Below are 22,981 nucleotides of genomic sequence, written 5' to 3'. Positions count from 1 at the left end.
ACCCCTCTCAAACCATGTTATTTTACAAGAGCAGTTTTTTTGTCTTCTCTAACTCAACAGATCCAGTTCTTTTGAAACGATGGGGCTTTTAAAAAAAAAAAAAAGCAATAGTCTAGTGTTCACTGTAGGATTTTTTAGAGCTTGACCCAACTCTGTATGCGGAGCTGAAGGTGTGTGTGTGGGGGGGGGTATCTTGGCGATCGTCCCCCTGTAGCACTTTCCTTCTGGCTACAGCTGTCGGGACGGCTCTAGGACAGAGTGCAGGGTTGCAGCACATCAAGTCAGGGAGTGAGCAAAGACTGCGGCAGTGTGTTGGGCTGAGAGGTTGCTGCCGCTGAGCAGCAGCAGTCTCTGCTCTTTCCCTGCCCTGATGTGCCGTACACTTAAACTCTGCTGTTAGAGCTGGCCTGGCAGCTGTTAGTCAGGAGGAAAGTGTTACAGGAGGGAGGATCGCCAAGATTGCCTCTTCTCAGTATGTGCCACTGCTGCTAACCTCCCTCCACTCTCTGGCTGCCGCTTTGTCCTCCTGCTGTACTCCAGACAAGGAGGTGACCTATGGAGACAGCAGTGATTGGATTGGCTATTGATCTTCCATCTTAAGAGCAAAAGGTTTTTCCAGTTCTTTAATTCAGACAATGCTTAGGGTACGAAAGCCTGCCTCTGCCCTCACCTATTACAGGGTCTGGCATTCTTTTGGTCAGTGGTATGCCCACAGAAAGTATGACCCTAAGGTGTTTAGGATTTCCAGGGTACTGGCTTTTCTCCAGGCGGGTTTCTACTTTGGTGCAAGTTTCTGCACTGACAGTCTGGTTCCAGGGGAAGATTGTCTCATTACCAGATATTAGAATTTTGTTCAGGGAGTTCTGCGAGTTAAGCCTTCTTTTGCTCCACCGGTAGCACTGTGGGATTTGTTGTTGGTTCTTAAGGGGCTACAAGCTTCCCCATTTGAAATGGTTGATAGCAAAGACACTTTTTCTCCTCGCTGTCTCTTCTGCACGCAGAGTCTCTGATTTGGCAGTGCTCTCTTGTCGCTCCCCATTTTTTATTTTTCACCAGGATAAAGCTGTTCTTCGTACAAGGGAGGGTTAGCTTCCTAAGGTAGTGTCCCGTTTTCATGTGAATGAAGAAATTGTAGTTCCAGCTTTTCAGGCTGCAGATCTTTCTGTAGGTGAAACCTCCCTGGATGTAGTACGTGCTCTCCGTATCTATGTGGAGCATACAAACTCTGTTAGAAAATCAGTTGCTCTTTTTGTATTATATGGTTTTCACAAACGAGGATGGCCAGCTAATAAGCAGACTCTGGCGAGATGGCTGCGCATGACTATCTCTCAGGTGTACACACAGGCTGATCTCCCTGTCTCAAGCACGGTGACAGCACAATCTACTTGGTCTGTAGGGCCATCGTGGGCATTTAGCCGTGGTGCCTCTGCTGAACAATTGTGCAAGGCAGCCACGTGGTCTTTTGTCCACACCTTTCTTAGGTTCTATGCCTTTGATACTTTTGCCTCTCAGGATGCTTCCTTAAGAGTTATGGTAGACTTACCTAAATAACTCCTCTTCTTTGAGGTCCATATGGTCCACAGGGCACCCACCCTGACACACCTGGCTGCATGGGTAAATTTTTTATTTCTAGCAGATTCCCTCATTTTGTGTAAGAGTGTTTCTGATGTGTGATTGCTCTTCCTTCTCCTGCCTTGAGGCTTGTTAACTAAACTGAAGTTCTATGGCTAGGGGCGGGGTATATATGGAGGACCCAAGGCATCCTGGGAGCTGAAGCGTTAACTGTTTGGTGCCTGGTCTCCAACCATAATGTCCCCATGGTATCCCTGTGAACCCTATGGACCTCAAAGAAAAGGAGTTATCTAGGTAAGTCTACCATAACTCTTATTTTAATCCAACCATCTGCAAGGTAAACTAAAACACAATAAATCTTCTGCCCAAAAAGAAAAAAAAAAAGTGACACAAACATGTCCAGGCAGTGTTATATACACCATGGATAATCTGCGACAGTTCTGTTGCTTTAGTAAGTTTAATGCGCTGGGACTTGTAGTTTCACATTGTAGGTGTTCTGACACCAAGGTGCATACCAGCATAGTGCTGGAAATGTTCAGTTAGGTTGCACACAACAGTGGAGGCTGCATGTTACTAGGGAGCACACCGCCATAGTATAAACAGCACAAGAGGTGTTCTGTTACAGCACTGGCTATTCAGTCACCACAGCAGGGGCTGGCTGGCAACTTTTAGCCTAGGGGGCAAATGCATGCAGGCAGCCCTGGCAGAGGAGTAGCGTGTAGCCAGGGTGCCCGAAGAACGTGCGTGCTACGGCGCCGCCCCCCTCAAGTGTTTCAGGGAGGAGGCGGGTCCATATGGGATTAATGTATGGTAAAAATAAAGATTAGGGGCAGCCCCCTGTCGTAGTGCCCATATGCAGTGCCCCCGTGTGCCACAGGAGATAACACCCTTATGCAGGCCTCCAGTAGTGGTCCCCCCTGTTCAGTGCCCCCAGTAGTAAACCCCTTATATAGTGCCCCCTATGCAGTGCCCCCAGTAGCAGTCACCCCCCCATGCAGTGCCCCCAATAGTGGTAACCCTTATGCAATGTCCCTTAAATAGTGGCCCCAGTTGTAGTCTCCCCCCTATGCAGTACCCCCAGTATTGCACTTTATATAGAACCCCCAGCAGTGGTCCCTCGCAGTGCCCCCAGTGGTAGTCCGCTCCCCCTATGTAGTGCCCCTAGTAGTAGTCCCCTCCCCCTATGCAGTGCCCCTAGTAGTAGTCCCCTCCCCTTGTAGTGCCCCCAGTAGTAGTAGTCCCCCCTTGTAGTTCCCCCAGTAGTAGTAGTCCCCCCCTTGTAGTGCCCCCAGTAGTAGTAGTAGTCCCCCCTTGTAGTTCCCCCAGTAGTAGTAGTCCCCGCCTTGTAGTGCCCCCAGTAGTAGTAGTCCCCCCCTTGTAGTGCCCCCAGTAGTAATCCACCCCCCTGGTAGTGCCCCCAGTAGTAATCCCCCCCTGGTAGTGCCCCCAGTAGTAATCCCCCCCTGGTAGTGCCACCATAGAAATCCCCCCCCTGGTAGTGCCCCCATAGTAATCCCCCCCCTGGTAGTGCCCCCATAGTAATCCACACGGTGCAGTCTGTGTCACAGTGACACAGACTGCACCGGCCTGCGGCCTGCATGACGCTGCGGCCTGGGGGGCACATGGCATCCTGCCCCCCGGCCCAGCCCGCCACTGCACCACAGTGCATATGCTGCATAGTGTACACAGCAGTGAATGTGTTGTATTAACTGAATACAGACCAGCATAGGGCATACAGTTCTATTAGTGTTCTTTCACCAGGGTGCACACCAGAACAAGAGGTGCTTTGTCACCTGAATGCACAGTATTCTGCATACATAGAGCACAGCTGAAAGGAGGTAATTTTCCAAAAGAATGCATACCATGGTAGAGAACGGGATGTAGTTATGAGATCGGCGGCCGCAAGTCCGCCGGTCTCAATACCGACATTGGAATCCCGACAAGGGACTTAAGATAGGCGTGGAAATACAACGCCTATCTTAATCCCGATGCCGGAACGCCAAAGGACACCAGCCCGAACGCGGTAAGTCCGGGGCGCCCTTAGCGTTAGCCACGGGGGGGTGGAGGGTTAGGTTTAGGGAGCTTAGCGTGGTTATGGATAGGTTTGAGGGGGGATGTTAGGCACCTCTATGGGGGGAGGGTTAGGCAGCCCTGGCGGGAGGTTAAGGTTAGGCACCCCCCCCGGGAGGGTTAGGTTTAGGGAGTGGCATGGGGGAGGTGAACTGGTGGCTATTCTGGACATCATACCCATTCCAGGGCCGGTTCTAGACATTGTGGAGCTCAGGGCGAAAGTTCACAGTTGCGCCTCCCCCACCCCAAAAAAAAATAAAAAAAACTTTTTGTAGATGACGTTCCACTGCGCGGGCTGAAAGCACACGTGCTTCCGGAAAGGGGGCATGTCCTTGCGGAACACCCCCAATTCATCACGCTGTGGGGCATGCCCAGCACTTATGAAGGTGCTGGGCTTCCCCCAAGCTCTCCCATCTTGGCGAATAATTGCCATGTGCAGTAATGCGCCTTACACAGTATGTCTTACACAGTAATGCCCTTTATAACACATTATGCCACATGCAGTAATGCCCTGTATAACACATTATGCCACATGCAGTAATGCCCTTTATAAACACATTATGCCACATGCAGTAATGCCCTTTATAACACATTATGCCACATGCAGTAATGCCCTTTATAAACACATTATGCCACATGCAGTAATGCCCTTTATAACACATTATGCCACATGCAGTAATGCCCTTTATAAACACTTTATGCCACATGCAGTAATGCCCTTTATAACACATTATGCAACATGCAGTAATGCCTTGTATAACACATTATGCCACATGCACTAATGGCCTTTATAACACATTATGCCACATGCAGTAATGCCCTGTATAACACATTATGCCACATGCAGTAATGGCCTGTATAACACATTATGCCACATGCAGTAATGGTTTTTATAACACATTATGCCACATGCAGTAATGGCTTTTATAACACATTATGCCACATGTAGTAATGCCCTGTATAACACATTATGCCACATGCAGTAATGCCCTGTATAACACATTATGCCACATGCAGTAATGCCCTGTATAACACATTATGCCATACGCAGTAATGCCCTGTATATTACATTGTGCCACACACAGTAATTCTCTTTATAATACAGTATCCCCAATTCAAATTACATCACACATTAGTCCCTTATTGATGTTATGACACACAGTGGTGCCCCTTTTACACAATGCCCAAATTAGTGCCCCTTATACACAAGGCCCACAGTACTGAGTAGTAGTGCCCCTAATACAATGCCCACAGTAGTAGTGCCCCCTATAGTAGTTCCCCAGTAATAATGCCCTCTATATTAGTGCCCACAGTAGGAATGCCCCCTATAGTAGTGCCCAAAGTTGTAATGCCCCCATTAGTGCCCCCTATAGTAGTGCCCCCAGTAGTAATGCCCCAAGTAGTAGTGCCGCCAGTAGTAATGCCCCCTTATAGACATGCCCACAGTAGAAATGACCCCTTATAGACATGCTCCCAGTAGTAATGCCCCCCTATAGACATGCTCCCAGTAGTAATGCCCCCCTATAGACATGCCCCCTGTAGTAATGCCCCTTATAGACATGCCCCCTGTAGCAGTGCCCCTTATACACATGCCTCCAGTAGTAATGCCCCTTACAGACATGCCCCCAGTAGTAAAGCCCCCCTATAGACCTGTCCCCAGTAGTAATGCCCCTTATAGACATGCCCCCAGTAGTAATACCCCATTATAGACATGCCCTCAGTAGTAATACCCCCTTATAGACATGCCCCCAGTAGTAATATCCCCATGCCTCCCTTCTGAAAAATAAAAATACAAACACAATACTTACCTTAGGCCCCGCTCCTGTGTCCGGTCCGACCGCGGCTCCACCACGGATCTATGGGAGAGACGTCATGACATCCCTCCTATAGTGCTGTCTGCTGGAGCCGGAGCTCTGGAGTGAGCTTCGGCTGCCGCTGCAGGGAGGGAGCCAGGTGCCCGCTGATAACAAATATCAGCGGGCGCCCGGCAACGCGGGGGGGTCCGGTGCTGGGTTTTTTTTTGTTATTATGGGATTATTTTTTTTTTACCTCCTGGGGACTCAGTGGCGCCCTCTAAGGGCCGGCGCCCCGGGCGACTGCCCTGTTAGCCCACCCCTAGAACCGCCACTGACCCATTCCGTAGAGAACACATCGCTGGACGTGTTCAGTCATCTAGGTGCACACATCCAGTGTGGTTGAGTATAGATCCCCTTCAGTAGATGTACCAGACTTGACGTGGATTGAGGGCAGAGATGTGGTTCCATGCCCTGATAGCTCTGTCATTTTGTCTCAACTGCAGTATCTGGCCCCCAATAGTAGAAATTTGTACCTGGATGATGTCAGGATACATCTACTGAAGGGGATCTATACACAACCCTTGCAGTGTACTTAATACTGGGAGTGGTCTTGCACCAATGCAAAATAGCACAAGGTACACAGCACTGGGAGTAATCAATAAAAAGGGTGTACACTATTGGAGTGCATACAACGCTGGAATGGTCTGCCACCAAAGCAAACTAACATAGGGGTTGATTTAGCGAGGATCGCAATTGCCAAGCTGCATGCAGGCAGCTTTGCAATTCTGTGCTTGCTATTATGCAAATGCAGCGGAATGGGGTATGAATCCCCCTGCTGCATTTGCGATCCCAGCACTGCGATGGAGGTCGCAGGCCAGGATCACCATTGCGACCATCGGAGGTCAATGGTCACGATGGTGGACGGCGCTGGGCTGCCTGCCAGCTGAGTAATCCTCAGCTTACTCAGGCTGGCCGGCTTGCGAGGCCAGGACACTGCCAGGGACACACACAGTCCCTGGCCTTGCCACTCCCGGAAAACGTGGCAGTCATGCACACTTGCCGAATGAGTCCTAAGCATGCGCAGATTCCCGATGTGCGTGCACTGCTGGATCAGTCCCATAGTGTGCCTGCACTGAAGATATTCTACTACCAAGGTGCACACCCCTATGATGTACTAAGTTCTGGCGGCATTGTGCTCTACCCTCTTGTGTTTTTCCTTATTTTACTTTCATCTACTTCCTACTCCCCACTAGGGCACCTAAAGGTGCCCACACACATACCGACTTTTCATCCAATTTGGCCGATTTCGACAAATCGTGACGACAGATCATGTAAAAATTGGCCAAATCATGAGTTTCTACTCTTGATCACGATGCCGATGCTCGTCCCCGCTCGTCGTACTTCACATCTTCAGATCTGCCGTGCTGTAGGGCAGATTAGCTAATCTGGGATACAATGCACTGGCTGCAAGATAGATCTTAAATCAGATTGGACATTTTTAACTCCAAATCGTGACCACGGCTGCCTGGGGAGAGTTCAGGGGAAATCGTGTACATCGGCTGATTGGGAGCAAGTCGGTATGTGTGTGGGCACCTTAACACTTGGATGCTTAAGCTCTGCTGCTTATGTGGGTGTTGTGGTTGCTAATGTAGCAATGTATATTATCCATGTCCTTGTCCTGCATTCTATTGTATTGTTCTGTAAGTCACTGGTCACGCATTTGTTTATACATTTTGTAAGGAGCTGCGGAACACTTGTGGCCCCATATAAATAGATGATAATAATAATTATAATTGTGCCACCATGCATACTTGAACATATTTTAAAATAAGTTACAGGGAGTACACTTTGCTACTACTAAGCACGTCAGAAGCAATGCTGTCTTGATGGAACTTGGGGCACTACAATACCCATCGTGTCATGTTTACTGAATTTGAGCATAATGTAATTTTTAGCATTGTAAAGACTCCTTAAATAATTAACTTACAAACGCCAATAGAATTAGAATATGAATTATATTATGTTGTTCGGCATTGAGAAGCAAGTACATTTCCAGAGACAAACCTATAAAACTGGGCACAGAACTTGGGAATAGGGGCAGTCGGCGGACAGAGCAATGAGGGAAGTAGGTTAGCTGACCTCACTCTGCAGGGTGGCCCCTTCTCTGGCTGCACTGTAATACTATGAGTGATAGGCAGGGGGCAGCAGAGCAGCAGGGGAACACATGGCAAGAGTAGGAATCAGGACGGCTCTGCCTGTATTACATGACCCAATTTCTAGTTATCCGCCCCCACAGCTTCGCTGTCTTCAGAATGACAATAACCACATGTGCTCCGCCCGTCTAAAGCGCATATAACAAGTTCCTATGTTTTCCCGATCACACACTACAGCAAGCAGTCCATCATGTGTAATATGATGTAGCAAAACAGTCCTACAGTACACACTAGTACAGGTAACCGTGATCGCTGTGTAGCGCACACCATTCACCCAGCAGTTGACACGTGTGACTGAGAACTGCACGCTGCTAGATCGCACTGTGTATAGCCGGCGGCTTCAGCCTTGGAGCTGGCAGTGAACGGGTTAATAGATAACCCAATGGGCTAAAAATAGCGTAGCTGTTAGCACAGACCCCGGCATGTCACTGAGGGGGAGGAGCCTCCGTCCTCACGTGGTATCCAAAAATGTAATAACACAAGAAGCACGCACTTCCCTATTCCAAGCGGCTAGAGCAATCAAACCCGCAGCCATGGATTATTGGTGACTAAACCGCCAACGCGTTATCGGCGCTTGGCTATTGTTGCCTGGGGAGACTGCTCACCTCGCGCTGGAGGTTCCATTTTTTTTATTCTCTTTATCAGTAAACTCTCCCCGAGGAGGTATGGGGGCCGCGAGGGGTCAGAAAAGTGTAAGTTGAGTCTTGCGCGGAGCACTGACAGGAGTGAGAGGCACCGTACGCCAACCAGGAGCAGAGAGAGCACCGGGCAATCCCCAGCCCTGCCCCCCCCGCCCTGACAGGTGTCCCCCCTCGCCCAGCCCACACTCCGACACGGGTCAGCCCTCCCCTCTGCCCCGCACTCAGTCTGACAGGAGTTCCCTCTTCAGGACCCTGAGCAGCCGGCGTCCCCGCCCTCCCCCATAAGCCGGGACTGGCTGGAGTTTGACACCTTCTCACACCCGGACTGCCGGACGCCGCACCTCCCGGAGTCCCGGACTCCCCAGCAGGTAAGAGATGCACCGTCCTGCTGCTGCCTCCTTCCTGCGTACCCGCTGCTGCCCCCTCTTGTGTACTTGCCCCACACGGGGGCTTCCAGGTGACAGTGTGCAGATGTGATGCAGGCGGACCTCCCCGTGCCTCTGCTCTGCAGACACTTTGTATCAGCGCACAGGCATACGGGAACGTGTCCTATAAGGGTAATATGTGCAGTGGTATTATGTAAAGGGGTAATACAGCGCTTTCCGTACTTCTGCCCTATGGTTCCCGATCGTCATCAGTCCCCGCATCACACTGTGAGGGTGGTAGATGCAGTCATGGGGCTGGCAGTGAGACATGTACCAATTATAGACTGAATGAGTCACCCAGCCCCGCACTGTACAGTCACTCCGGGTACCGCCGGGCACTGTGTATCGCTGCTGCACCGGGTATGGTATGTGTATTATAGGCAGCCTGGATCACAGTCCTCCCTCTCTTGTCACTGACAGCGGGACCCGTGCTGAGAGCAGACCTGTAACTTGTATTTATTTCTATTGCTGTCCGGCCACTATTGATACTTGTACAACTTGTAGGGGTGTGTTTTATTGTCCTGCTGCCGGAGCATTATGGTGGCAACAAGAATCCAAAGGTCACTTACATATTTCTCCAAGGAAGGTCTCTTCCTCCAGTGAGTGAGTTCTCTCGGAGAATATGAACCCGTGCTGAATAGGCTGTAAGGAAGAGAACGATAATAATAATACAGTCTGCTGGGAGAGCCGATCAGAGAATATGTGTGTGCTTGTGGCCACGTTTGAAGGCAGACATTTATTGTATGTAGAGTCCACTTATTTTACTTTGTCTCTGACTCTTTAACAAGGATCCTTTTAAATTCCTGTTATGTAACCCTAACATGCAACTTTCATATTTAATGCAAAATGATGGCCAGGTTCTCTTTGTTGTATGTATATGCCTTGCTTTTGAATGGGTTTGCTTTTGACATTTGTAGCTATTGCCTTACCATTAAAGTATAATCTGAATTTATTAATCTGAATTTATTTTTTAAACTGTTAGTCCCTTTTTAATATGAATTTCCCACAACAGCCAAATCAATGTGAAAATTAGTATATTTATTTATTTTTTGAGAATGATTGCTCTAATGCAGTAGTGTCAAACTTGGGCCCTCCAGCTGCAGTGGAACTACACATCCCAGCATGCAGTGCCGCAGTTTTGCTATTAGGGCATGCTAAAAGTGTGGCAGGGCATGCTGGGATATGTAGTCCCACAAAAGCTGAAGGGCCCGAGTTTGACACCACTGCTCTAATGGATTATTTTGTAAAAATTTGAACAAAGAAATCACACTCCCCTTCAAAGCTGTTGTGACAGTCCGAACCAAATATGTAACTGGCGGGTACAGACTAGGTGATATGTCGTCCGATCTGGCGGCTCGGACGATATATCTGGCACATCGGCCAGTGTGTACCTGCTATGTTGCTGACAATGTGTGCTCCCACGCATCGTCAGCGACATCGCCTGCAGGTCCGACGGCTAATATAGTCAGTGGGGACCATGGGCCCTCGCTGTCACTCCCGGCATCGGCAAGTGTGTATGCACACGACATCGGCGCTGGCTACACATCGTTCTCATTCTTACTGTCTCATGACCTGTTTAGATGTGTATTTCCATACAATTATGAGAGGTAAAGCAGCTTTAAATATCAAGACCTATAGCAGTGTCTGTATGAACCTGTGGAGATATTCATGAAAATGCAAATTGTCAATGTGTGAATTTAAGTTGAATAGATTTTCACTTAGTAACAGAAATCACACTTGTGGATGTGTTAATTTGAAGTGGTTACTGGGAACAGTAGAGAGGAGTGAACCATATTTATGTTACAAAACTTCCGTGAATTTCTCTTTTTAATATTGTTACATATAGTGGCCTATGTATCAAAGCTTGAGCGATAAAATTGTGAGAGAAAAAGTATTAACCAAACAGCTCCTAGATGTCATTTTTCAAACACAGCCTACAAAATGTAAGTTACAAGCTGATTGGTTGGTGATTTATATCTCACAATTTTATCTCTCATCAAGCTTTTATACATAGGCCCCTGAATCACCATTCCTACTTTTTGAAAGAAAACCAGTTAAGTGACCAATGTAAACAACACAATGAACTGACTCCTAGCTAAAATGCACTGATTAAATACACAAAATAGTTTCTAAAGCCACAGCACCTACAAATGGGATATATTCAATAGTAAATCCCTTTTCATACACCAGGGTTCCATGATGTGTACGTATTTGTGTATTTTTAAATAATGTGGTTGTTATGAAAGTATTTAGTTCAAAATGTAGTCCTGAATAAAATGTTACTATTTGTGAATGTAAAGGTGCTTTACATTTTTTTTACACGATTTGCCCGATTCCGATGTATTGTGACATCAAATCGTGTAATCGTGTAAAATATGCCCAATTCGTGAGTTTCCACTCACGATCACAATGCGCGTACCCGCAGGTCGCACATCGCATCTTCAGATCTGACGTGCTGTAGGGCAGATTTGCCAATCTCAGTCATGATACACTGGAATAGTTAGGAGGCACGATTGATCGTTTGTCACATTGAACAGTTTTTAACACCAAATCGTGCCCACGACTGCCGGGGAGCTGCTGAGGAGAGTTCAAGGGGAAATCGGACACTATGTCGGATCGTGAGCACATCGCCAAAGGCGGGTATCCACTACTAGATATACAAATGAGAGCACGATTACGACATTGTAATCGTGTTCTCGTTTGTATATCTAGTGATGTGCCTAGACTGAACGTGCACTCGTTCAGTCCAGGCACATCCATCATCCCCGCACATGCCTGATGGGATCGTCAGGTTGACCAGCATGTACAGGCGATGATAGATGTCGGAAGCGACCAACGTGCACGCGCATCGCTGGTTGCTTCCGAACAAAACATGCACGATGCATGCGCGATTTGCAAGCGATTGCACGATAACAACGTCGTTATCGTGCAATTGCTTGCAAAAATCGCCTAGTGGATACCCCCCTTAAGAGATACTCTTCTAGACTTTAAGAAAGTTCGGAATGGAGGTAGGCCAAAACCACCGTTTGATTTAATTAAACTTCCTCTATTCAGAGCTGTTTGCAGCTTGATCTAACAACCAGAATGTCACCAAATTTGGTAGGAAGACTAATTAGGACATGTGAAGCAGTATTCAGCTGAAAAATAATATGGCGATTTACATTATGGAAACTAATGTTCAGAATTACTGTTCTAAGCTAAATTGATATTAAGGGGCCTATTTAACAAGGTTTTTTTTTTTTGTTTTTTTTATAAAAGTATGTAAAAACTGCAGTTTCTGCATAATTTTATAGTTTGTTGCTATGTACTAAAAGGGTACTGCAGGAGATATCCTGGAAATCTTTGGCAAAGTGCTAATTAGCGCTGCAGATTGCAGTCCCCATTATAAACAATGGGGACTACGATCTGACTCCTATGTAAAAAAACTCCAAAAAGCAAGGTTTTTCGGAGTTTGGCCCCGTTAGTTTACACTATCTTCAGATGGTGTAAACCACATGAAGCCTATGGAGGCTTACAACTAGGACATAGATCTTCCGATATCTCTCCCGAAGCATGCGACTGGCAGTGGAACTGACACTGTGTACATGCGCAGTGTCACATTTCCCCAGGGCAGTGATGTCCTTGCCAAGCACTAAGTGAAACTCGCGAGGATAATTCAATAAAAATTAAAATATCCACCGCGAAAAGGATACTTAATGATCGTGACAGTTCCTCGATTATTAATACACATGACCCTAAATGTTTTATTTCTGTGTTCATTAGTAAAACAAAATAAAGGTTAACCTTCATTACAGTTTAGTCTTTACAAATTTCTGTCCATTTTCACTCTGTTTTGGCATAGTACAGCGTTATATTCCCCTATCAGCGACTTCCACAGAATCCTGTTTCACATGTCCTAACTAGTCTCCATACCACATTTGGTGTAGTTCTGGTTGTTCGAGCTACAGACTGCTCTGAATAGGGAAGGTATAATTATGGTCAGCCTGTATATATTGATACAGTATCGAAAAAAAAAATTGCTATTGTACTACTATAACCAAAACATTGTAACAATAATAGGTAAGAAAAGCGCTGCAAGTGGCTACACGACAAAGCGATTTTCCCGATATCGATACACTTAGCAATTTTTTTGCAAATAACCTGCCGATTTTCAAAGTGATTTTGCATATGTATGCCCACAAGGATGGTGACAAACAAAAATATTGGAAGAAGTAAGGTCAGATTATCGGGAATGACCACACTCTACACAATATCATTACATTGTGGCCAACATAGATCAGGAATTCTGAACGATCTGATAATCGGAGCTGAGCATTTCTGGCCCATTTGCTCTGTTTCTGCAAATCCATCATGCCTACACTACTCACAAATCGGACCGATAGACTGATAATTGTATAGTGTGTGTGTACACAGCTTTGTACTTGAGAACAAGAGGGATACTAGCTTCCATCAAAATAAACACTAAACAGTCCCAGTGGTAACCTCCTCCTTGCACCATAATATAATATATTTCCACCCCCACCTTTGCAATTTTGGAAATCAAACTTCTTTTAATATTATAGGAAATGCTGCCTATTTACTTGAAACAAGTTCAAGCTAGACCTTTTATATATAAAGAACAACTCTAGTTTTATATTGATTCTCAATGTTTCCTTTGCATTGGTGCATTCTGTTTCTTATACTGCTTGTTTGTAGCCCATATCAGCCACATTTGTACATAACTTGCATTTTTAGTGTCCATTTACCAGGAAAAGCAGAAGTGGGTACTTGAACGTTACATATATATATTTCTTTTTCATTTCCTGCACCATTAATAAGGCATTTTTTAGGGAAATACTTAAACACCAACATTACTTTTCTCTCAATTTTCTGTGCTTCCGGTTCACTTGTGGTGAGTTCATTAATTTATATCTTTTTGTAAGAGGAAATGTGTAACCGCCCTGTAATATTAGCATGGTTTCAGAGATTCCACTTTCTTGCTCCCCTTACTTGAGGTGATGTATGATCCTTAAAGTACTGTAGTTAGACTATACACTTGTGGTATTCGTATAGTTTCAAGGTTTCTTATATTTTGACATCTTTAGTAAAACAATGTTGCATGTATCTTTGTGAAGCAACATTTGAAAAACAAAAAAAGAGGGCGTTTATCCTGCAAACTTTTTTTTTTTTTTTTTTTGTCAATTGACATGGTACTTGTACAATAAAAAATATGCAACATACATTAAAACCATGTGGAAATTACTGCATTTTAGTTTTATCTGCTGATGAATGCTATTCCGCTCCTTTTACTATGTGTAATATATTTTTATTGCTAATATTTTTAACCTTTTCAGTGTTTAGTTTTAATTTCTTGTTTACACGCATTCATATTCTTGTACACTAACAATTATACGTGTCAGTTCCCTCTTAACTGTATTTTACTTCACTTTCTGTCACTGAAAAATCTTTGTATCTAAGACGAAGGTTTCTAGTCAAGATATTGTCATTCTTATTGTTGACCTGATGTACATGTTGACATTTAGGCAGGGGCGTAACTAGGTTTGGTGCCCAGGGCAAGCTGGAAAAAATGCCCCCCCCATTTGTGACCTGGGCTTATTGCCCAGGGCCACATAGCCTCAGGAGCATGGGCCTAATGCTCACCAATCGGTGCTGAAGGCCTGATTACCGCCATGGGTTTAGTGCCGACAAACTGGTTGTCTAGGGAGGTATTAATGATGGGAAGGCCTCATAGAGGGCCTTCCTGTCTGTTGGGAAAGGCTAAGTAAGGATATTCGCTATTTCACTTTCCCACCAATGCAGCACTTTCTGGTCCTCCGCTGCATTCTTTTGCCACTGGCCTGTCCTGGCCGACAGCACCACCGCTGGAGCTTTTCTCTTTTGAGCCCCGGCATCTACTGGCCTCTTCCGCAGGCGTCGGAGCTCCTCATGCGATATCTTCAAACTTCGCCTGCTGCCCCCGAACTGACTCTTCTGGCCAGCGGTGTCTGACATCAGACAAAATTGAAATGGCCTGTGATCTTCAATGGACACCGGTCTGAGAGCTGCAGCCAGCTCTTGGCTGGCGCCAAATGCCACCCACCATTGGAAATAGTCCAGTGAGATGTGTCCCACTGAGGCCACCTCACCACCCAGCCCGGCGGCGTCTCCCCTCTGCTGGGCCTGCCAGATGGTGCCCCACACGAACCCCTCTTTACGCCACTGAATTTAGGGTTAGTTTTAGGCCAAAATATTAGTGTCCACATGTTATCTGTCAACATTCTTAATGTGTCAACCTATTCCACCACTCCCCCTAAGAAAGATGAGAAAGTTGCTGACCAGAATTTTGTGGGGAAACTGAACCTGATTTCATTGAAATGCAGTAAAATTGAGTTGTAGAAAAAGGCTGACCACTTGCTTCTGTACAGAATGTCTGTAAGACCCTGCAGCTGCTTTAGGCGAAGATTCAGACTAAAAATGAGAGAACTGAACATGAACTGAGGCGTGGCTGTGCTAAATTCATAACTAATTTCCTGGTATGTATGTGGAGACATTGCCTAGAAGATAATTGCAGAGTGAGTCTGTACAGTAAAACATGTACTGTACACCATATTGTCACCCCTTTTTAATGTTTGATTTATGTTGAAATGCATTTAACAGGTTTGTTATTTGGGAATTCTTTATAGACACAACCGACCTACTGTACTTGTTTCAGTCAGTAGCTGGCTACTGATTCACAAAAAGAAAATCCTCATCAAAAATCTCACTTAAAAAATGTACTAGTTAAATTTTACTGCTGTGTTTACTCAAAATTCAATTTGTTATTGTTTCTATGTATGCAATACTTTAGTGTGTGTACGTATAGGGAGATAGTCAGCATCCCGGCATGTGGGATGCCAGCGGTAGGGATCTCTGCTCTAGTATCCCGACCACTGGCATCCTGACTGCAAGTTTTTGGGGTTAGGTTTAAGGTTAGGCACTAGGGGGGAGTGTTAGGTTTAGGCTGTGGGGAGGGGGAGGTTAGGTTTAGGCACTGGGGGGGGCTAGATTAGGTTCAGGCACTGGGGGGGGGCTAGATTAGGTTCAGGCACCGGGTAAGGGTTAGCGTATTTACCTGATGGTGTCAGGATTCTGACTGTCGGGATGTCTGTATTTTGTCCTGCGGCATCCCGACCGCTGGGATTCTATACCCAACCCATACACATATACTGTGTGTAGTTAATATATATATATATATATATATATATATATATATATATATGTATATGTATGTATAGGTATAAACAGGTATAGGACGGCACTCAGGCTTGTAATATCCAAATAAAGCAGACACTTCAACTGCGTAATTCCTTGTCAACGTTTCAGAGCGTTGCTCTTTTATCAAGACACATAGAAAAACAAGAACAGGGTACATACCTTTATAAACAAAACACCCATTGTGCAGACCTCCATCAGCGCGGCTCCCTGTGAACCTGATGACGTCATCAGCCCGCGACGCTAGCTGGCAGCGTCTCCATAGGACCCAGGGAAGCCTGCCGAACACGTGACCCATCATTTGGGGGTGACAGGCTAATTTCCCCAAAAATGACAGTACTTTCCGCTTGTTACAGTATCGCCGGGTGCCGTTTAGGCGTACTTTCAAACTGAATACAGGGTAAAGCGTGCACGCGCGCGATATTTTCACACCTACAAAACAGGCAAAGTCGGCGTTAAGTTAACGCGACTCTGCTGAAATAGACTCTTGGGCCCGTAATCAATCTGGTGCACATATATTTTGACACAAATTGAGTTTGTCTTCACTGAACTTGGACAATTAAACTAATTAAGCGTAAATGGCCTGTGAGTGCCGTCCCCACCTGCGGGCCGCAGTTTTCCACGGGTGAGGAAAATTACGGTATAGCGATTACGATCTCTTCACAGAGACATGAGCACTTTGGGGCAGCCCAGCACTTACTGACAAGTCCGTAAGTGCCGTGCACACCCCCAAGAGTGATGAAAAGGGGAGCCTTAAAGACATGCCCCATTTCCTGTGGCCACATCCCTTTTCGGGCTCATGCCAGAGTGCCCTTTCTCTAGGTCTGGCGCTGGACCTAGAGTGAACACTATAGTTTCATCTTGATCCATCAAGTTAAAGCTGAGCAATAACAAAAACAACATTTATTGACATCATCAATGCAAGTGTTGATCAGGGGTGGGGGGAAGAAGAGGTACTTTGGGCCCGCATTCACTTGAACAAGATAGGCTACATTGCAGTCTGTGCGCAAGGCACACTGGGACATTCAATTGTGTTTCAAGTTGCAGTAATTAATGATGCAATTACATTTTTTGTGGGTGCCCCTTAAGTATCGTGCTGGGTGACCGGCACTGACAGTCGCCGCCGAAAAACATTTGAATTGCCCCCACAGTGACATTGGTGTGAGTTGTGGGTGAAGATGCTGATGCCACCAGTCTGTATAAGTGCTGCTGGCCCTTCCCGCGACAAGACCCCTATGCAAAGCCGAAACCTAGAACACCTCAAATTAAAAAAATCGTTGGCAGAAGCGTTTAATTGTGGCCGAAGCTGCGGGCAACAGCTAATATGTGTGTGTGTGTGTGTATGTATGTATGAAGATGTATATTCATTGACCTCAATGGAAATTACTTAATGTAGGTGTCGGAAGTATTGATTGATTGTTTACCTTCCTGTGACAGCCTGACTCCCCACTACACCTTTACAAATACTATTGGCTCTGACTGGAGTTGAACTGTGAGGACTTAGATGACTGCAGAGGTCGTCTCCTATCAATGTACCCGTGGGGGCCCACACCTGATTATTTCAGTGACATATACTAATCCTGTAAATGTACTAATTTGCATAATACATTTGGTATGTAGTCATGATACCAGCTGTCGGGATGCCGGCGCTCAGAATGCCAGAGCCGGAATCCCGACGCCAGTTAGAATCCCGGCGCCAGCATCCCAACCGCTGACATCCTGACAGTAAAGGCCCCCATACACGGCTAGGTGCTATATCGTGCCATGTATGGGCACTATATCGTACCTGATATATTACTGTGTGCTCCCACGGGATTGTAAATCGCATCCCCAGGTCTTCCTGCATGTTCATCTGATCTGGGATGCGATGTACGATCCCATTCAGATGAAGGAGGGGGGAGCTGGCATACCATGCGGTCTGCGGGGACCGCACGATTGCCAGCGGTGAAAGCACGATCCGTCTGCCGACGGATCAGCAGTTGCACCGTATATGGGCACCTTAAGTGTTGGGGTTAGGGCTGAGGCCTAGGGTTAGGCAGTGGGGGGGTGGGGGCAGGTTAGATTTGAGATACGGGGGCAGGGTTAGGTTTAGGCTGCCTGCTTGTGTCAGGGTTTGTAACCCAGTCGGGTTTCTGAGTGCCGGGTTCCGGAGCATCCCGTGTCCAACCCATACATTTAGGGCTTTATTTCTGAGGCTGCAATTACTGTGTGAAAATAATAAAAACGTATGCAATAAGGAAGTGTTTTTTCCAGCTTGCTGTTTACAAATACTACTGATAACTAGCCTCAATGTTATCAAAGGTTAACCTATTATTTAAATTTAACAAAGATTGTTCCATTGTAAGTGCTGAAGAACTGGTATCCTAAACACTTTTTTTTTCATTTATTTTTTGTAGAATTTGAACCTCCTTCATAAATATCATGAATACATAAATGCAACCTAAACATTACAATGTACTTATGATTCCTGTTACGGTTCCCTTACGAGGTAACCTGAAGAATGGACCTATTTTATATCTAGAACCTATCTTCCTAAATCTATTCTTCCTGTGATTACGTATGTGGTGCACAAACTAGGGGACGACTGCTTAATTATTAAGTAAAATGGTAGTCTTTAGTCCCCTGAGTCAATTTCCTCCCATACATATTGAGAATGCATGCCTAGCTGTCACCTCAAATCAAGTTGTTTCTCTTTGGTATGCTCCTAAACAGGTTTGACTGCTCACTGAAGTTTAATGAACCTCTTTGTTTCCCATAAGAAATTGGCACACTATCAACTGTAACATATGATTGGTATGTGCCTGTGCCTTACTAACACTCCCAAAATATATTTTCTCTGCTTGCTGAAAATCTTCCTTTTTCTTGTATTGCCCTTATTTGGTTTCCCATAAGGATTCATAGCTATGATAGTTTGCTGCTGGCAACATAGTATATCATGTTAAAAATAACCTATGCAAAAAAGTATACTGTATATTTTTAACTACTGCTTTTTTTTCTGTTTTAAATGTTTTGCTTAAAAAAACACACACAAAAAACTTGTATATTGTATTGGGACCATATTTCAGAGTTACAGATATGGGATCTCTTATGCAGAAACCATTTATTTAGAAAATATCAAAATGCAGAAGGGAAAGAATCTGAATCGCTGAATTTAGGTGTTTTTGTCGCATACAGAGACGAGACCTTATTATGAGCTGCTTGGAGGAGGGGAATGTCATTGTCAGTATGGGGAGCAATGCAAAGGGATTTTTAAGGCCTCTTGCACATACTTAATGATTAGGGGTCTGGTTTGGACTTTGGAACAAAGCAAAAAGGATCAAATCTGAACCTTGGCACTGCGAGGGGTTTGTCCTAGCCGAACTGTAGTTTACAGTATAATAATAAAGTTGACTTGTATTTATGGGTTACATGGAAAAACAGACCATATTTAGCGTGCATGCAATGAAATAAACCTATTTGCACCCCTTGCATTGGAACATAATAGGGCCTGATGCATTACGGATCGCTACTGCGATCGTAGCAAGCAGGTTTGCTGTGAAAATATGCTAATGAATTAAATCGCAAAGCCGTCGCAGACCAACATAAAGACGCCCACTTCCCTTATCTCACATCTGTAATACCTTGCAATCCAGCAAAAACATCGGTAACATCGGAGCCTCACGCACAATTACAGCAGGTCAGGCCTTACTCAGAAATTGCTAACCTTTCTGCACGAAGTGAGCACTCAACTGCGTATGCCGTCGCAGTGGCTAATTTATGCACGCCCATGTAACAGCGTTCAAACGGTCAGGCGCATCTGCATTTCTCCAACCCCCAAATGTTTACTGCCTGTCAATCACTCTGCGATAGGTCTCCGTGATCGCAGCACCATTGCAATGATACCTACGCTAACTGCAATGCATGCGCAGTAAGCATACAATCGGCCATCTGCGTACACTTTAGCAGTTGTGATCCGTGCTGAATCGGGTCCATAGTTTGTCCAGGTGCAAAGATGCTTATTTATCTATCTTTTCTGCTCCCTAGTGTTTTTGGCATGTTCAAAATGAAAGAAAAACCCTTGTCTGGTAAGCCCATATAATCGGGAAAGCCTAAATTTCTGCGTGTTCTATGATATTAGTTAGATGGGTTTATTTGGTTTCTTTTTTAGAAACCCTAATATAACACATTTCTTATTGGCTATTACAATATGTTCAATAACATAAAATACCCTGGAGAAGAAAATCCTAAGGTTGTATGATAAATGAAGTGTAAATTGACCCAAACTAATGCCTAGTTTTTGGAGGAATTCTGGAATATATGAGGAAATGTTATGTACCAGCCTTGCTCACGATTATCCTGTAAGGAGGAAATTTCTATTGATCAAAACAAATTGGACTGCGCTATAGGAGGCAGCACACATTGGGAAGGTGTGTGACAGTCACTAGGTGGGAGGGATAGCAGGTACTGATTGTGTAGAGAAAGCAGTGCACATATGAGTAGCAGTGTTTTGTTTTTCTGTTATTACTTCACCAGTGCTGAAGTCTCATAGTTGGTGTTGCCTCCCCAAAGGCTTCCTGCTTGAGAGGCTGGCCCCATTGGGCATGATTGTCTCTCCTGCCCCTCAGTAGCAATAGATTACTATTTGACGTGTGATAATAGTGCCATGGATCAAGTACAGTAGCACCACTATGCAAAAACAAACACAAAAAAAAGTAAATATCTGAAGGTTATGACATGAGGATAGAGGTCGATATGGTCAATAGGTCGACCATCATTTTATAGACATGTATAGGTCATTCAGTTAAGATTAAATGGTCGACAGTCAAAAGGTTGACATTTAAAATGTCACCACTAAAGTGACACCTTTCTATTTTTAGCCTAAACTTAACCATAAAAATATTTTAGTGCTGACATGTTAAATGTCAACCATTTAACCCTGTCAACCTAAATAAATGTCTACATATTGATGGTCAACCTAATGACCATGTCAATCATTTTACTGTAGACATTCAAAATGTGTCAACCTTCTAAATGTCTATCTTTTTATTGTCGACCAGAATCTGGTGGGTGGTGCCTGTGCACCCATCCAGCCCTTAAAAACTACATCAACCCATAAACTATTACCCCTGCACCCGGGATTTTGTACACTGGTCCATCCCAGGTGTGACCCCTTTCAGACTGGTGGCCCGACCTGGCTTATTGCTTGGTCTATGACGTCAACGCCATCATGTGCCGAGCCGGCGTTTGGAGATGAGATCATCTCCAAGCGCCGGCTCTTCCTATGCTGTGAACATAACCCGGTCGCATCCACTGCACTGCGAGCCGTGTTGAACCTGTGTTCAAACCTTCTTGTTACCCGGGTTGACATGCCGTGTCACTCGACCGAGGTTATTTTCAACGGGTCCCTTTCACACTGCACTATAACCAGGATTGCTGCGCATTCACGTGCAATATCCCGGGTTATTGCTGGCAGTGTGGAAGGGGTATAACTTAGTACTAATAGTACTGTGTACCCATACACACAAGGGAAAAAAGTTTTCCAGTTTGCTGTTCAAACGAAAACTTTATTTGTAAAAAAAAAGAGAAAAAAAAAAATTGCCAAAATGATCAAGCTTGTTTGTGTAGACTTTAAAGTGGAAAGATATTTTTTATTTTTTTTTAAACTGCCACATCATGCCAGTGGTTAAAGGGCCCTTATAGCGGAAGTGCCGCCAAAAAAGGAATTGCTTACTCCAGACTTTGATGTATCTGGATAAGTGAAAGTAATATAATTTATGTATATAAGATGTATAACTTCTGCTGTCTCCCATTTCTGCTGCCAGGAACCTGCCATTATGTCTGTGCTGCACTTTATATACTCCTCTGATAGAAAATTTAAAATAATGGCAATGCCATGCTTTCTGTTATTTTCTTTATGTAAACAGGTAAAGGAATACCACCCAGTGCTATCAAGAGCAGCATTAGCCCACTCACCAATCACCAATACCAATATCCTGCCCAACCACATCTCCACTAATCCTCACCTCATGATTGGTCATGCTGCTGTTAGATTTTGAGAATTGGACAATTGGAAAGAGTAGTTAAAGGTGGAAAAAAAAAAAAAAAAAATTGTGCTGCAGTGTGTGTGTGTGTATGTATGTATGTATGTATGTATGTATATATATATATATATATATATATATATATATATATATATATATATAAATCTCCGCACTGGGTTGAGGTGGTAATACAGAGCAAATATTACTTATGAGCTAGGAACTAACTTTGCATGTTCGGATGTATGCATTTTTGTATAAATGTATAAAATATAAGGCTGATTCTGCTCACAGCCTATGGAGGTACAAGCAGATAACTGGCTGATAAATGTGTGTACTTGAATCTGTTCCTTAATGTTTCTGGACACAGCATTATGTGCATAACTGTTGAAATGTGCTTTTATATGTGTTTTTTTTTTTTTTTTTTTAATGGTTTTAGGCGTTACTCCACTATGATAACAATCAATTGTTGCCCTTTTTTCACCACTGCCTCACCAGCTGCACCACTTTGTTTTAACCATAAATCTAACCTTACACCTATAGTCCCCATCACTGATTGATTTAAAGTTTGGTTCTTGTATTCCATAATCTACTCCATGGCTTTATTTTGTAGATGTTATTCCATACCATTCCAAGATCAAATAGGAAAGCTCAATGTACAAATAGATGATATATAAGGCCTGATTCACAGGTGGCCGCGATGCTGATGTCAGACTTTTTAAAAAAAAAAATTTTTTTGCTACTATTAACATGGGGGCGCTTAATTGTGGCTACAAAAATGCAGGTGGGCCTAGACCATTTTTCTGGCCCGTGCCCTTGTGAACCTCTTAGGTGAGAGACATTCTGGGACCGCACAGGGTTGCTCAGAAGCTGTGGTTGTGAGATGCCGAAGGTGGGCGTCTCTGTGCACTAGACATCAGCTAAATCATTAACATATTTTTGCAAGGCCACTGCGTCCACCTGTATGTTACAACCCTGTGCTGTACTACAGGAACGGAGGAGTCCCTGAAAAACAGT

General features: G+C 44.8%; 1 protein-coding gene across 2 annotated transcripts in view; it reads left to right on the top strand.

Moving 5' to 3' along the window:
* The first annotated feature begins 8,194 nt into the window (after window positions 1-8,194).
* Window positions 8,195-22,981, top strand: part of TAOK3 (TAO kinase 3) — a 213,513-nt gene continuing 198,726 nt past the window's right edge. For both annotated transcript variants that reach the window (XM_088449247.1, XM_088449246.1), the window contains exon 1: window positions 8,195-8,660. The gene's annotated coding sequence lies outside the window, so the exon portion shown is untranslated. The remainder of the gene's footprint in view (window positions 8,661-22,981) is intronic.

This window comes from Taudactylus pleione, unplaced genomic scaffold, assembly GCF_031769625.1.
Source record: "Taudactylus pleione unplaced genomic scaffold, aTauple2 ptg000479l, whole genome shotgun sequence".
In the NCBI taxonomy this organism is placed as follows: Eukaryota; Metazoa; Chordata; class Amphibia; order Anura; family Myobatrachidae; genus Taudactylus; species Taudactylus pleione.
This window is presented reverse-complemented; position numbering and strand designations above follow the sequence as displayed.